The sequence below is a fragment of the Cupressus sempervirens genome, chromosome 5 (genome assembly GCF_028749045.1).
Source record: "Cupressus sempervirens isolate cs-2001-9-10 chromosome 5, ASM2874904v1, whole genome shotgun sequence".
Lineage (NCBI taxonomy): Eukaryota > Viridiplantae > Streptophyta > Pinopsida > Cupressales > Cupressaceae > Cupressus > Cupressus sempervirens.
This window is the reverse complement of record NC_143122.1, coordinates 571,067,161-571,084,565: the sequence shown is the minus strand read 5'-3', so window position 1 is coordinate 571,084,565 and position 17,405 is coordinate 571,067,161.

Here is a 17,405-nt window from a genome sequence, read left to right as displayed (position 1 = left end):
AATTTTATTATTTCTGATAATTAAAAAACCTTAATAATTTTGACACTTTGGAATTGGAAAATTGAAACCCTATTTGTAAATTGAACCTTTGTGTTTTCAAAAAAAAATGAACTATGAAAACAGTTGTTAAAATTCTGATGATATGTATGTTGTATTTCATGTTGGGGTTTGGGTTTGACTTAGTATGTTGACCACGTGTGATGGTGTTATATATTTTGGTCATGATATTTTATACCCAACCATGGTGATGTATTCACGTGTTTTCTATGATGAGTTGCATTCATATGTTTGTTAGTGCTTTCCAGTTGCTTGTATAGAACTAAGGTGATTAGTATGACATTCTTGTTGTAAACTTGAGTATTCAATTGATTATCTTTTGTTGCTTTCTAGTTTCTTGTATGGGACTGAAGTGATTAGTGTGATTTTTCTATAGGTTCTTTCTAGTTGCTTGTATAGGACTAAGGTGAATATTGTATTTTTTCTTTAGGTACTTCCCAGTTGCTTCTAAAGGAGTGAGCTAAAAATTGTGATTTTATGAGTTGTACTTTTCATGAGCTTATGGTAGGTAATTTATTTGTACATTGGGAAATGGCTTACAATGGAGGTCGAATCCCTAAAGAGGTTGTCTGGATAACCCATTGTAAGTTGTTTTAATAAGTGATAATAATTCATTAAATAAGTGTAAGATGAATTAATAAGAGTCTGTGTTTTTTCTTACCCATGCCTTGAGTGCTAGTACAAGATAGGATGGAAGTAGAGAGGATTCCTGGTTGCAACCTTTCTTTGTTAGTATGCCTTGTCTATATAAAAGGATATTGATGCCGCATAGAGACACTAGAGGGCAGAGTCTAGAGAGGCTACTAGGGTAACCTTAGAGTTGGCTCATGCAATGACACTTGCTCACTTGCCCAGTAGATTTCCTATGTTTCTTTGTTTCTTTTGGGTTTAGATGTCATTTGTGTCTTGGTACCTTTGAGATAGAATGCTATCAGGTTTTTCTAGACCTAGATGTTGGTTATGACTTGTGAATTGATATTTATTTGGGACTTGAGATTATCTCCTCGGCATGGTGGGAGTGGGCGATTTAGGTTCCACAACGTTAGGTGGTATTTTTTCTTATACCATTAAGATCCAATAGTTGGATGTCATTGTTGAATGTACTTGTGCAGTTGTTCCTTGCATTTTGATCTTGTGTTTTTGTTGGATGGTTATATTCTATTGTATTGTATTTGATCATCAAAGATCTTATGACATGATGTATTATATTCTTGATGTGTATTCTTTAAGCTTTTCATACCCTGTGACTTGTACAATGGATGATTATGCATTTTGGTCATGCAAAGTGGCATCATATGTAATTGTATATTATTTAATTAGATTTATACTTGTGGTTTATCTATGATGTGGATTTTTTACATATTAGATTTAATATTAATAAAACTCATACATGTGATCCAATCTCATGGAACCCTTAAGAGATGTAATCAATTTATGGAAAGTATTATTTATGTGAGTTATTGATTTCTATATGTTATCTCTTGTTGTTTATTATCTTTAAAAAAATGTTTAGCAAACTTAGTGAAAATTTATGTTGATTTCTTTTGGGTTCCCTAATGGGACATTACAGTGTGACAGTAATGATTGTTTATTGTTTGTGAGCTGAGGATGTGAATAGGAATAGAATATTGAGTTGATGTTATTTTAGGAACTTTAAAGGAACTCTATGGAAATTGATTTTTTGTCTTGGTCAATTGACTACTTGGATTTTTTATCCTAAAGATCTATTACATAGTAGTAGTTGAAGCAATTTGGACAATGTATTCAATTGTCTTCCTCCATGTTGTTAATAGGGATAAAACCTTTGACAAGGGTTCAAAATCTCCTAACAAGGACTAATGTACTTATTGTATTATAATTAGCTCTTAATAGTGTCATATCCTTTCAAAATGAAATTTTATATTAGTACATCTTTTTTGGGTACCATCCCCATTGGGATTTTCTCATTGATCAAGGGTATCCCTAGTTAACAAAATCATTGTATCATTGTGTATTTTTGATCTCTTGGCATTGATCACTATTATGGTTATTTAATTTGAATCAAAGTTTTATTTGGCACACAACTTATTCAACCCCCCTCCCCCCACCCTCTCAATTGTGTCGGTGGACTTAACTTTCTAACATAAGGTATTGAATCAATTTTTCTAAGAAAATCATTTTTTTAGTATCATGATTGGATTTATGATGATATTGATAGAAATCTTGGGGATCAAAAAATCAAGGAGGAGGTTTGGTTGGGTCAATAGGTTTGATAAGAAGAAGTTTAGTGAGGTTTGAATTCATTAACTTCAACATCACATTATGCAATTGAACAAAAAGTGGAGTAAATTTTTGAGAAGGCTTAAAAATAGAGGAAAAAGAAGTCACACCTCTGGGTGTTGGTGCCTTACAAAATTTATTAAAATTAGATGTGACATCACTCGTATCAATGAAAACATGAGCCATTTGAGTATTGCTATCAAATTGACCCAATTGAACTTTATAATGATGAAGCACTACAGAAAATTTTGATAAGGAAGAAAACTCACTAAGGAGAATCTCATCTTTAATTTATTTTTCATAAATTAGAAACAAAAATGCATTGTACATCAATATAAATAATTGCATAAGAAATCTGAGCATGCAAATGCATAAATCTACCAATGAAGACATTAATATTTTGGTCAACACCTTGTTTGCAATGTGTCAAATTAGTCCAAGAAATCTAAGGACCAATATTTTTTTTTAATTGTTGAATGAAAGTATTATCCATATTATGGAATGAAATAATGGAATAATGAAGCACAATGCAACACCATTGTAAATCTTTTTCATGAAAGGTCTTAGTGAACAATTTTTTTCTATCTCTAGTGTCATGAGAGAAATCACTGCACAAATTTAAGAAAGTTTTCACATAATTCAAAGGATGACCATTACCATTATAAGTCTCAATATGGGGTATCTCAATACTTTGTGAAAATAGGACTGGAAATGTCACATGTAAGATTATTAAACTTGGATTGAACCAAATAAGAAAGATGTTGTTGCAAAGATGACACTAAGATAAAATATTGATGGAATAATCAATGGAATAAATTATAGGAGGAGAATCATTGGGAGTGTTAGGAAATTTGGTTTGTGGAGAAAAATTAATGTTTTAATAAGCATGAATCAAGTTAGGAGCATTACAAAAAGGGAAATTTGAGCATTATAGTAAGAAGGCATAGATGAAGGAAATGAGACACTTTGAAAACTTGTAGGAAGAGAAGGAAAAATATGATTAGGCAGAGTTAGATGTGTAGGATTAGGAACTTGCATTGAAGTGGTAATGAGAGGTGGAGCATAAGTCTAGAGATAGAAGGAATAGAAGTAGAGAGAGGCAAAGAAGATTCAACACTTGTACAAGCTAGAATATAGCCTTACTCTTAAGCATATTTTGTCATGGGGTCCACATTAGAATAAATAAGATGGAAAATTATATGAAAAGGGATAAGATATTGCTCATCATTATGAATGAGTTTCCTTATGAATTATAAAGTGAAAATAGCCTTAGGATTATGATTTTCTTCAGCTAATCAACATTCCAATTTTTCAAATTCATGAGTAAGCTTTTGGACTCAAGAGGGAGTAACTCTTAAGGCTTCATCTTCATCATGATAAGAATTGGAACTCATTGTCCTTAGCAATAAGATTAGGATCGTGAGGGTTGGTTTTATCAAGATTCCTAGGAAAGAAAGAGAGTTTAGGATCACAATAGCTCATGATCTTACATATTCTTCTAATTAGAATACAACATATGTTGGACTCAAAGTGATAAAGCTCATATAGAAAAGAATAAATAGAAATAAATATGCAATAAAATGAGTAAAAAGAAGGTGTCACAATACATATGAAGGATAACCTATATCTAAATTAAATTAATGTAAGCAAAGAAAAGTTGATACAAAGTAGATCTAAATATGAAGATATAAGGCTCAATGTAAAAAGATGATCTAACTACCAAATTAAGAATTGAGAATTCTAACTCCAAAGTCAAAGGAAGATCATGTAAAGAAGATTTAACTATCTAATCAAAAGGTATAAAACATGAAAGAGTTGGGTTTACAAAATTGTATATGGTTAAATGGTTATCAATAATCAAATCCCACTTCACCGCCCTATATTAGAATGGGAGATCCTAAAATTTGACCTAGTGAAAGGCTTAAATGTGATTAGCACAACCCAAATGCATAATCTCTTATCAATACAAGATCTAGATCCTTTAGATATGTTAATTCAAGGATCCCTTTTGGGGCCTTTCCATTTAATGTAGAAGTGTATAAAAAGTGGTCTGATGAATATTAAAGAAAGTAAAGTATGCACTCATGCACTAAGAAAAACCAAGATAAAATATCTAGTGTATCAAACAAAGTACTATGAAAGGAAATAAAAAAATATGTACTCACCTTGAGGGTCAATTATTTTCCCACTTTAGATATGTAAAAAAACTTGTAAGGCTATACTAAAATTGGAAACAAAATGAGACTCAAAAACCTAAGAGCTAAACCTTTCTGTCATGAAATTTTGAAATTTGTAGGAACAATTAAAACATGGGGAGAGTTATGTCAATATAGGTCAAACTTGAGGTGAGCTTGGAGGGCTAATATTTTGTGTTTCAAGATTGTAACAGTATGTGCACCTTCATATGTGAATTTTTTAGTTTGAATCTTTTGAATTTGTGCCTACACACAAAAAGGGTAATTATTAGGGGAAAGGGGCTTGCCTTAGTCAAGCCCCTACAAAGGAATTAACCTTGAAATTAAATGAGTAAAGTATGTAAAATGAAATAAAATGTGAGTATTAGCCAGGCCTGGTTGTGGATGCATATAGATCACTTACACCACAAAGATGTATACTTGTTTGTATGTGTGTTAAATATAGGATGTAGGATGTCTTCAATTATGTAATAGATTAATATTTTCCCTCTCATGTATGAAAGCTTGATGAAGAGTAAAAATAATGAAGATTGATGTAGATATCATCCCTTGATGACCAAATTATTTGTCTCCTATAAAGAAAGAAACTAAATCTTTGTAAGGAAATTCCTACTTTGATAGATGATGGATGACTTGAATGAATGTTTGATTGAACTCCTTGAATGCACAATATATTTCTTGAGAATGGATAAATCATAATTAATTGATGCTATAAATTTTCAATGTGAAAGTAAAGGGAGAAGGCCTCATTTTATAGTGAATTTGGGGTCCATTTCTATAAGGGATGACTCTAATGGACAAGAAAATAGAAATGATTTGTATAGAGCCTCAATATTTACATAATTTGAAACCATACCATATAGGAAACCTTAAGTGCAACCTATACCTATATAGGTCACCTTATTTAAGATCTATACCCAAAAGGATTGATTCTAAAGTAAAATGTGTGGAATCTGAGAACCATTTGAAACTTTAGGGAAATGTGAAAGGATGAGAGAGAAAATTAACTATAAAGGCTAGAATATGGTGAAAAGGAAAAGTGAATTGGGTTAATGGATGGATAAATAGGAAAATGTGCATAGAAATTATAAACAACTTAGAGTTTTGATCAGGATTGAAGGGAGAAAGAGGATCTTGATTAAAATATATATGCAATTGAGTGCAATGTGAGATCTTAATATAGCCCCATCAAGGAGGGCTAAAAGGGTCTAAAAAAGAATAAAAAAGGAAGTGCTTACTTTGTTAGACTATACATTTATATAATCCATAATAGCATGGGTTTGAAAAGTAAATGAATTGACACATTACATAGGTTTCTAAGACCATGATTCATAACATTAGCTTATCAATCTTTCTTTGACTAGGATAATGTATCAATTATAATAGGTTTCCACAATCTATGATCTACTATTGTGCTTCTAGATAAACTGTGTGTGAGATTTTTACATCAACATTTCAAATCTTAATCCATGATCCATCGCCAAGATGAGAGTATTTAAGAATTTCAAAAGATACTAGGAAGTTGACCAAGGCTTGATAAAAAGGAAAGAGAAAGCAAAGTGAGGAGACACACAAACTAAGATAAATAAGTAAATAAAGTTAACAAATAAAAAAGAAACAAAAAAATAAAGTAAAATAAATAAATACTACTAAAAACACGGGGGCAAACTAAAGGGGAGATTAAAAGAAAAAGAACAAATATACCTAATTAAAAACCAAAAAATAATAATAACAATAAAAACTTTTAAATTTTTAAAAAATCAAAACCAAAAATAAATCTACAAAATATGAGACACAATGATAAGAAAATAATCATATAAACACTTTAAAAATTAATGTGCATACATATATGCTTTAATAAAAGGATAGGGATACCAAAAAATAAAAAGAAGAAGAAGAATAAATTAAAAACTCTAAAATGCACATGTACAAACATAAAATCAACAAACAAAATGCACCTATATAAAATAGGTGCAAATCTTAAAAGATAATAAATAGCTAGGGAATCTCTCTCTCTCTCTCTCTCTCTCTCTCTCTCTCTCTCTCTCTCTCTCTCTCTCTCTCTCTCTCTCTCTCTCTAATATATATATATATATATGTGTGTGTGTGTGTGTGTGTGTGTGTGTGTGTGTGTCTTTCACACAAACATACACAAACCAACACACATATTTGTATATATGTGTGAGTGTCTATATATACACATGCACATGCATACACATCAAAAATATTTTTAAAAATAAAATCAAAACAAATGCATACATAAATGAACTTATTGAAGCTAAAAGAGCCTAAATAAGAGAAAGGGGGCAGGCTTAAAATATATATATATGCACAAATATACAAGAATAACACTGAGAGAGAGAGAGAGAGAGAGAGAGAGAGAGAGAGAGAGAGAGAGAGAGAGAGAGAGAGAGAGAGAGAGAGAGAGAGAGAGAGGGGGGGGGAGGGCAAAGGAAGAGAGAAAGAGGCAAAAAGGAGTGAGGAGTAGAACACACAAAAGAAAAGGGAAGAAGGGGAGGGAAAAAAAAAAATTTTAAAAGAAAAGAATTCAAAGGGGGGGATGCTAATTACTATTGATGGAGGAAAAAACAAGATGTCAAGAGAGGCTAAGAGCCCATCTTTCATCGTGATTGAGATTAGTGGGGTGATTAAAAAAATTCACAACCCCCTTCACATTATTCTTATATAAATTTTCTTCTCGGAAAAGGATTTGGGTGCTTTCCAACCAAATGTGATGTTTGGTAGATAATGAATTATCTACTAAGGAATATTTAATTACACACTTGTAGTTGATATCATTACTATGTTTCATGATTCTTGTTACAAAAAATATGTCAATCTCACTAATTTATGGTGAAAACATGAGACTCCAAAATATAATAAGGCATATCTTGCATCCTTAAGAGCAGAGAAATAACTCTTTAGGGTGGAAATGGTTTTGAAGACACATCAAACTCCTATCTTGTGAATAATTTTAGAGATTTGGTGGGACATTCCTTCAATATAAGGAAGGAAAATAGTCAGGGGAGTTGTTAGGTGGGATGAGATAGGTATAGGGGTAGAAAGGAAAGTTATTTCTTGTTGAAACTCTCTAGAGATTTTTTTGTTGGAATACTCATTGAGCCTAGATACTTGACAAATATGAGACAACTCTTGGTCAATTTTGTCATGAACATAAATATGAAGTGCTCTTAAAATTGTATGCCAAAAATGTGACACACTTCCTAAAGACATTTTATCCAAGGGATTTTATTGATTAGGAACCTTAAGTGGTCACTTAGAGCTTCCTATATATGACAAATATAGTCTAATTGTGGCTCTCAAATGAACCTCAAAAGGAGACCCTTGAAAAATGCATCATAGAATGGAAGATTCAAAGATAAAAGCAAGAATTTTAGTATCTAAGAATTTCAAATGAGTGTGCAAATGCAAATGAAAGCTAGAATGAGAGCTAAGATAAGCTAAGATGTAAATACAATAACAAGAAAGAAAGCTAAGCTAACAAGATGGGAAAGATTAATTACCTCCTATTTAGAATAGGTGATGTAAGCTAATTATAAAAGGAAACTAAACTACCGTGCAAGATTTAAGCTATGAAAAAAAGTAAACTAATATGGAAGTATGAACTAAATGAAAATGCAAACAAGAGTGCCTAAGTGCTCTAATAGCTCTAGAATGAATCCTGCAACATAACAAAATCATGAAAATGAGATATGAGAGAATGAGAAGAGAGCCTCCTTTTAAAGAGAAATTAACAGTAGAGATTAAGAGGCAAAATCTACAGTAGATTAATATTCTCATTTTGTGTTTGGTGCACAAGATTATTAAGAGGAAAAATTAATGGATATGTTTAAGAGACAAAAGAGATTCCTCCCATCTAGAAAAGAGTCAACTCAATGTTTAGACAAAATACCTTTTTTCTTTTTATTTTAAAATAGGAAAATGTATTTATGTGTGCACATAGGAATAAAGTGAGATATGGGGATTTTATTTAATTAAAATGGGACAAGTTATTTTAATTAAATAAGACTTAAGATAAGATGGTAAAATATAAGGTAAAATCCAATAAATGATAAATGAGGATTCAGTCAATAGATTAATGATGCAAAAATAATTAAGCATAAGAGGTAGTCTAGCATAGAGATTTAAAAAGTTGAAAAGGTCATAAATAGTTTACTAGACCATTGTTGGGTGATTATATTTTCCCCTCTTTGACTAATGTGTGAGCTATTTGGGAACACATTAAGTCAAAGAATGACAATGTCAAGATAGATGATAAAGATATGACTTTGTGCTTGATTGAATAATGTATAAAAGGTATATACAACAAATGATAATAAGATGATAACTAACATATCTAGAATAGATAGATAGATCAAGATGAATCAAAACCCATAATGATAAGATGAGAATTGATACATCCAAGATAGATCAAGATTCTACCCTAAGCGAAGCAAAAAGTAGATAGATAAAAAAATCAATTTGTGAATAGATTATTCATGCCCCCTTGGGATAAAAATTGAAATGATGTAGAGGGAATGTAGAACTTAGATATATTTGGTCAAATCAAGAAAAGATAAGGTTTGTGATGACAAATAAGTGATTCAAAGAACATAGAACCAAGTTTGACAACCTAGCTTTGAGAATATGCCCTAGTTTGATCAAAAGATAAAACATTAGAATTAGGTCGAAATAAGAAGAACAATTAAATGGAGTGAATGATAAGATAAAAGAGAGATGAAGATGATGAGGGTAGTGAAAAGATGAAGAGTTCCTCAAAAAGATTCAAAATATTAGCCTTAGAAGGGCCTATCAATTGTGCAAATAAGGAAAGAACTTAAAACATGAGTTTGACAAGTAAGATGAACTCAGATTTGTATTTTGGCCCTAACAATACATCCAAGATGTTGAAATTAGATTAGGGTGTAATTTTTGTAGAAATATAAGATGTTGAAAAATGTATGCTCAAAATATGGCACACTTCTTTAGGAAATTCTATCCAAGGTGTCCAATTGATTAGGAACCTTGAATGGTGAATTAGAGCTTCCTACATATGACATGCAAGGGAAAATACACAAATAGAGTAGGAGTTTGGCTCTCAAGTGAACCTCACAAGGAAACTATTGCAAGGTGCACCATAGAATTGGAGATTCAAATATAGGAGCAAGAATACTAGTATCCAAGAACTTTAAATGAGTATGAAAATGCAAATTAAAGCTAAGATATAAATGTAATAACAACAAAGAAAGCTAAGTTAACAAGATGGGGAAGATTACTTTCCTCCTATTTAGACTAGGTGATGTAAGCTAATGAAAAAAGGAAACTAACCTAACATACAAGATTTAAGCTACAATGAATGTAAACTAATATGCAAGTATGAACTAAAATAGAATGCAAACAAGAGTTCTCAAGTGCTCCAATAACTCTAGAATGAAACTTTTAGCATAAAAATAGAATGAATATGAGATATGATAGAATGAGAAGAGAGGCTTCTTTTAAAGAGAAATGGATGATAGATATTAAGAAGAAAAGTCTACAGTGGAGAACTATTCTCATTTTGACTTTGGTGCACAAGATACTCAAAAGCCAAATTTGAGTTATAATTATTTCTTTATTTTTCATGAAAAAATATTTTTGGTCATAAATCAGTGAATTTTTTAGAAAAAAATTTATATTTTTAGAAAGGTCTATGAATTCTGTATGGGGTTACTTCTTTGTATTTTTTATTTAGATGCAAATATCATGGCTCAATTAGTCAATTGATGAAAACAGGCCCATTTTGGCAAAATGGGTCCCTAGGGCACAAATTAAGAGATATTTCTAAAATTCTTGCATTTTCTAAAATCTCTCTAATTTTTACTATAGGTATCTTATTTTTATTTTCATTTTCATTTTTTGGGCTGAAATCATAGCATACAAATCCAATCTTGTTGACTAGATCAAAAAGCAAAAAGAATTTGATATTTAGCTTGCGCTTTAATTACAAAAGCTAGGATTTTAAGAACCCCCAATTTGTAGCTTGAGCAATAATGAGAAGAAGAGTAGAGATACAAGTTGGTGTGGGTGGCTTTATGGAACACTAAATTACCTAGGGAGCCATCAGGTTTCTTGAGGAGTAGCACATCAAGCAAAGGAAAATAATTGTCCATCTCAAGATCCATAATGAAGGAGGTCATGATGAAAGGCTATTAGGGTGAGCATTGAACTCCTATAATTTGTCAATCCCAAGAAGCCAACACACATTAGTTTCATCGACATAACATTTCCACCACCTTGGCTTGAGAGGAAAGGCATGTCTATAAATTTCCTCAAAATGCTCCATACAAAGATTAGCAATGACTAGGGAAAGGGAGAAGCCCCTAGCCACACCATTAACTTTCTCATAGATAATACCTTGGAAGGAAAGAAGGTGGATCTTAAGAAAAATTCTACCAATGTGGAATCTTCATCATTCACCTTGCATTTAAATATTTGAATTGAGTCAAGAATAAGGACCTTCATTGTTGGTATCTCTAACCATTCTTGTCTATTAGTGTCAAACACCTAGTCATTTACAAGGAAGAGTCGCATGGTCATCACTACAACCAACCAACTCTATATAGGTCAAGTCATGTACATAAGCAAGTATGTATCAAGCTCTACAGGAGTCGAGTAAGTTTATGGTCATTGAGCATTTTCTATACAAGTTGAGCTCAACAGTGACCAAGCAAGTTTCAAGCATACAAGTGTCAAGTTATGTAGTATGCATTGATCACAATATAGATTGAGAAACAACAATATTGAGAATCAGAAAAAAAAAAAAAAAAAAGGTCGAGCAATGCAGAGTTCACATAAAATTCAAGAATGGAATAGATTTTGAGGTAAAACATTTTGAAGCTAACTTAGAGGCTGTTACAAAGAGTTTTATGCATTTATGACATGGATCATGGATCTCTATGTGATGTGATCAATGATTTTGATGAATAGGAAAAATATGGAAGTATCTAGAAAACTCTCTACAAAACTCTTTAAATAGCAAAGATCTTAACCTAGATAAAAAGAGGGAGATGAGAAGATAAGTGTGTGTATGCAAACAAGGAGTATTATGCAATTGAAATCATATCAAAAGTCAAATAAGGGTTATGTTATCACTTAATAGAACAAGTGACCTAATCAAATAGTGAAAGGGGAAGACAAGTATTATCATATCAGAGGAGAGGATCAGTTAGCAAGGAGGAGACTCAAGATCAACTTACAGAAAAAACTGAGATTTGAGTATTGAATTAGTTCTAGTCAACTTGAATTATGGTAAATCTCTTAACAAAGTGGTCTTAACAGATCTTTGTGAATCTCTTAATAGAGTCCTTACTTCATTGTAAGTGTTGAATCCTCTAACAAGGTGAGACCTAGTAGTCACTTAATCTTTTAATAAGGCAGACCCCTCACTGGGTAGATCATATATTATGATCAAATATTGTAACAATAATAGGTTAACTTTATTACTATTGTACTAAAGATTTGTGGTTTTCATCCCCACCCTAATTTTTACCTTCACCTTGGAGGATTTCTGGGTAATAAATATTGTGTTACGTATTTATTTTCATGCATGTGATAGATCATATTTACATATTTTAGCAAGATTATCATTACAATTTTTACATGCACAAGTTTACTTATAGGTATGAATGAATTGGTGAAAAGTTCAAAGTGTTTAATATTTTGATTCACCCCCACCCTCAGTATCTTGTTATCCTGTTTAGAGCTCCATCAATCAACAATTAGTATGAGAGCATTGGTTCTCTAAGAGAATCTTAATTACTTGGAGATTAGATCTTGGAGATGGAGGATTTTAAATTGGAAGGTTATTGACAATGAAGTGATTGACATCAAACTCACATTGTAGAAACTTGAGAAAGAAAGACAAGATCTAAAGGATTCCCTAAAAAGAGAAAGGAATTGGCTATCCAAATAAAACAATTTTCTTGTGAAGAAGTTGAGAATAAAGGACTATTTGAATCAATAAATCCAAATGAAAAAGCATCTATATATCTACTTGAAAAGAACAAACTCCTAAATGAAGAAATAAGACAACTAAAAAGAGAACATGAAATCCAATTAGTAAGACTATGTGAAGTAATTGAACAAAAGAAAAAGGTTGAAGAAGATAGGACTATGGTTGTAGAAGACAAAAGGTAAATGGCTACTAGACTTGAAGAAAGGATATCAAATTTATAGAATCTCACAAACACTCAACTAGACATGATGAATCAACTAATGCTTGCAAATTAGGAATTAAATCACAAGGATGTGGAAATTGAAAATCTTAAGTCATAGAAGGACATATTAAAGAATGAACTAAAAACTAAGAAAGAATCTGTGGAGAGATTCAACAAACCAAAAGAGGCAATGAAGTAATTTGAAGAACTTATGAAGTCATCTAGTTGTTCTAATGGGTCAAAAAATTCATGCATTGAGCAAGGAGAATCATCTAGGAATGGAAAACTAAGGAATGCAAATTCAAAGGACAAACCAGCATGCTATCACTATGGGAAACTTTTTCATACTATAAACATTTGTCAAAGAAAACATGGTATGCAAAATTCTAAACCTAAGTTTGTTGGTTACTATGTTTACTATAAGAAACAAGGACATAAAATACAAAAGTGTAGGTCAAGAATGAGGAATGCATCTATTACACCTAGATTTGAAGGATATTACTATAACTATCAAAAGTATGGGCATAGAGTATATGAATGTTGATCATAGACAAAACACTACTAGAAAAATTAGAGGAATAATTATGCACCTAATAATGAATGCTCCAAATTCACAAGTTTAGACATCTAAGCAAGAATTGTAGGACTTAATTACATTCAACAAATCAGACAAAAGACAAAGGCAAAGGAAAAGTAGACATTGAGAAAGTTAGGAAAGAAATGAATAAAAAATGGAAAAGCAAATCAGAAGATGGAAATAGTGGAGGAAATGGAGCTAAGGTCACTCAATCCAATGGAGAAGGTGATCATGTAATCTCAAACTAAACAACAAAGGTATGTATGGAACTGTATATTTAATTAATTTATTATACAGTAGTTCCTTACATGTAATATGCCAAAAGCTCATATTTGCATATGTGAAGATGTATAAGAACAAATTTGGGAAAGGTTGCCAAGTGTCAGTAAAATTGTCTATGTTGACTGAGCATTGCAACATAGATGGAGAACTTCAAAAGTAGAATGGTAAAGACCAAATGGAATGGTAGAGACTACGTGATATGGAAGTGACAGAGCTGTAAAAAAAGACCTAGTGAAAAGGCACCAATATTGACCAAGACAACTAGCTTCTACCTACCTAGGTACACAACATTAATGGAGATGCTAAATTGATCAAAAGAAGGTGCATATCAATTTTTGAAGATATTATCTTATACCCTACATATAGATTTCAAGAGCACAAAGCAATTTCAATGAGAAGCTTAAATGAGTGAAGATGTGAACTATGTCGAGTAATTCAGAGAAAAAAAAGACTTCAAACCCTAACAATGAACATGGAAGCTTCATCTACCACTAGAATGAGTCAATAGGTTAGTAGAATCCAACTAGTGAAGACTAACGCTATTCATGTACCAAAGTTTCGTGCTATTCCAAAAATTACAATGAAAGGAGATTCAATGGGTGTGCTATCTTTGATACCGCCTAAAGTCATTATGATATATGATGTTATAAATTGTGACATGTTTAAAATTGAAGTAGGAGATTATGAGATCAAAGAAGCATATGAGAAGTTATGCAATGAAGGAATCTTGAAGGAAAAATTTAAAAATTTTGAAAGGAAAGGGTCAACTCATGCCCTAAATTCCCAATAAATTTCAAGATCGAATGGATAAAGTTGCTTTGAGAAAAGTATTGGTTATAGAATGGACCCATGGAGGTCACAAAGAAAATTATTCATAGGGTTATAGGCTATCTAACCCTAGACAAGAAGAAAACCATATGATGCTTGAATCATGGGGAACTTGAGGCAAACATAGGAACTGAGTGGATGGATGTGATCTGTCCATTAAAAACATTTCTAATCCACTAATCAAATTTGCAGCAAGAGTTATAGCTCACAAATTCTACCAATCAAGTAGAATGAATAGTGTGCCATGTATGACATTGATCAAGCATGGAAGATAATGATGAAAGATCATGAATATGATCTTGCCGAGCTACAAAGACTACGACTGGTAGAAAATATGTCATCAATGAGAAAAACAAAGAATTCAATGTGTAAGTATGGATCCCTCATTGTATCTATTTTCTTTTATAAGAAAAAGTATTTTCCCAAATGTTGGTGATGTTGTATGGGAAAAAGACAAACCACTGACAATGTAGATAAATGAATACATTACTCAATTAGGAGCAAATTTTGAGAATGTAATGGATGCTTATTTTGATGAATTTAAGCAAAGAATGAAGATAAGGATGAGGATACCTAAAGAATTGGTCATGATATATTATAGTGACATATGTTTTCCTATAGATATAGACAATAGTTTTGTGTAGGTAGTAAAGTAGAGGAAGGCTTGGTTCCAAAGTTTTGACTATGAAACAGATAGTGACTGAGTGAGAGCAAACATTGTTGTAATGTCGAATGAAGAGATAGATATTGAGGTTGAACCTCTTGGGAAATATGAGGAATCTAAAGCAAGAATAATTATGAATATAAAGATAGCTTCTAAGGACAAGAAAAGGAAGAGAATGGTTAAATGCCTAGAAGCAAAACTAGGAACCCTGGGAAAGGGTAAGGAGCCACTACAAATAACACAAGGCCTTGGAGAAGATGAAGAAAAAGATAGTGGGAATGAGGAAGAGGAAGAAGAAGATGGTGAAAAGGGAAAATCCCTAGTTGTTGTCACTCTACTAAGAAAGAAGGCTCAAGGAACTAAGAAGAAGCTAGCATTGACACCCCTTTCTCCTTCATCACCAAATAAGCCAAGGACCAGGGCAGCTACTAGTGCTAATAAAACTATAAAAAGAGTAGCAAAGACTAAAGAGCCCAATGACCATAAAACCAAGAGAAGAAGATTGGTCAAAGGACCATCTAAAGGGATATCTAAATCTATTGAAGAGGAATATATAGACATTAGAAGTTCCCTAGGATTATCTAGTTTTATATTTGTAAAGTATGATATATTAGATAATGATGATAGAATCAAAATTGAGGAAGCTATGGTAGATATGATTTCCAATTACAAACTAGCTTCTAGTGAAATCAAGAAGAAGATACCCAAAGATCTACATGATAGACTGAAGAGAAGATGGTAGTAGGATGAGAAAGAAGAGAAAAGGATAAGAACCAACACATTAGTCAGAGTCATGCTTGATATGTCACAGGAGCAACAAGACACATTTTTGGTAAAGTATAGGAGCATATTTGTTCCTAAATTTTTTTTTATCTTAAAGAATAAAGATGAAGTTGTAGAACAATAGGATGAGTTATTTTGAAAAAGCATTTTTGGGTTATCAACCAAGGGAGCATAGACAATGAAAGACATTGTAAACATCAAAGATGATTAAAGTAGTGGAGAAATTTTAGGTGTATTAGGTCCACAAGGAAATGTGTCACCAGTACATGTTAACATCCCTAACACTCCAGAGGTTGAGCAGACAAGGCTCACAAGTACAAAGGTAGAAGGTGAAGAGAAAGAAACAAGTGTAGATAGTAAGATTGTTTCAGCACCTCATATTGAGAAAAATAAAGGAATAAGTAGAGTTGAACCAAGTGTGACTATTGTTGTCTCAGGCACAAATGCATAAGCACAAACTGAGTGGTGAAACTCCTTCACCAACTCTCAAAGTAGTGTTGGGTAGAAACACTCCTTCACCAAGCAAAAGGAGATCAATAAAGAATACTTCACTAGATATTAAAGTTAGTCTAGATGAAATAATTGAGATGCCACAATTTGACTTGGCAAATCTCACCTTGGAGCAAACAATTTTGCTACAAGAAGTTTTTGCAAAGAAGAAAAGACAACAAGGGCTAAAGAAAAAGTAGGCATTGTATGATGTGAAAAAAAAAATTGTTGATGCTTTTGACATTCAAAATTTTGATGAACAAGCTCCAATATTCATTACCCAACTTGTAAATAGTGTTAAAAAAGTCACTATTTGTAATATGCAATTAAATGAGAAACTAATGGATTGGTCTATGAGAAGATTCAAGAATAAGGTTGTGGACAAAGTTTCCATAACCATTACTAAGTAGAAAGTACAATTACAAGAGTGAATACAAGCTATGACAAAACTAATATAGAAGGTACAACATGTGTACAACATTCTATCATATGTGTCAAGATTCACAAACAACATTCATGCACAAATAAACCAAATTCAAGCTAAGATGAAGAGATCCAACAACATTGTTTCAAAGTTAGTAGGATCAAGTATTGATCAATTACAATAATCTATTGAATGCTCAAGGCATATTGGTTGAGCTTCATGCAATTGATAGTAATATGAGATCTGAATTGATCTATATTCAAGCAATGATGATACCTCACAAAGCATTTATGCATTAACATATAAATTTTATGCAATTTTAAATACCCCATAATATACATGGACTGGACATGCTCTTATAACTTGCATTTAAATATTTTAGGGGTTTGATGTAATTTAAGGAAAAAAATCCCTAACTTATGCTCAATTTTTTCTTTTCACATTTTCTTTTTCTCTAGAGATTTTTTATAACTGGTATTGAAACCCTAGCTTTCAAATAGTTGAATATGAGTCCTATGAAATATAAATGGGACTATATGCTTGAATGTTTGAGAAATTTTTGCCAAGTTGATCCTAGTTGGTGCCTATTGGTAAGATCCTTCTGGCAACTAAGAGAAGTATATAAGATTTTCTATGATCTTTTTTGGAAGAA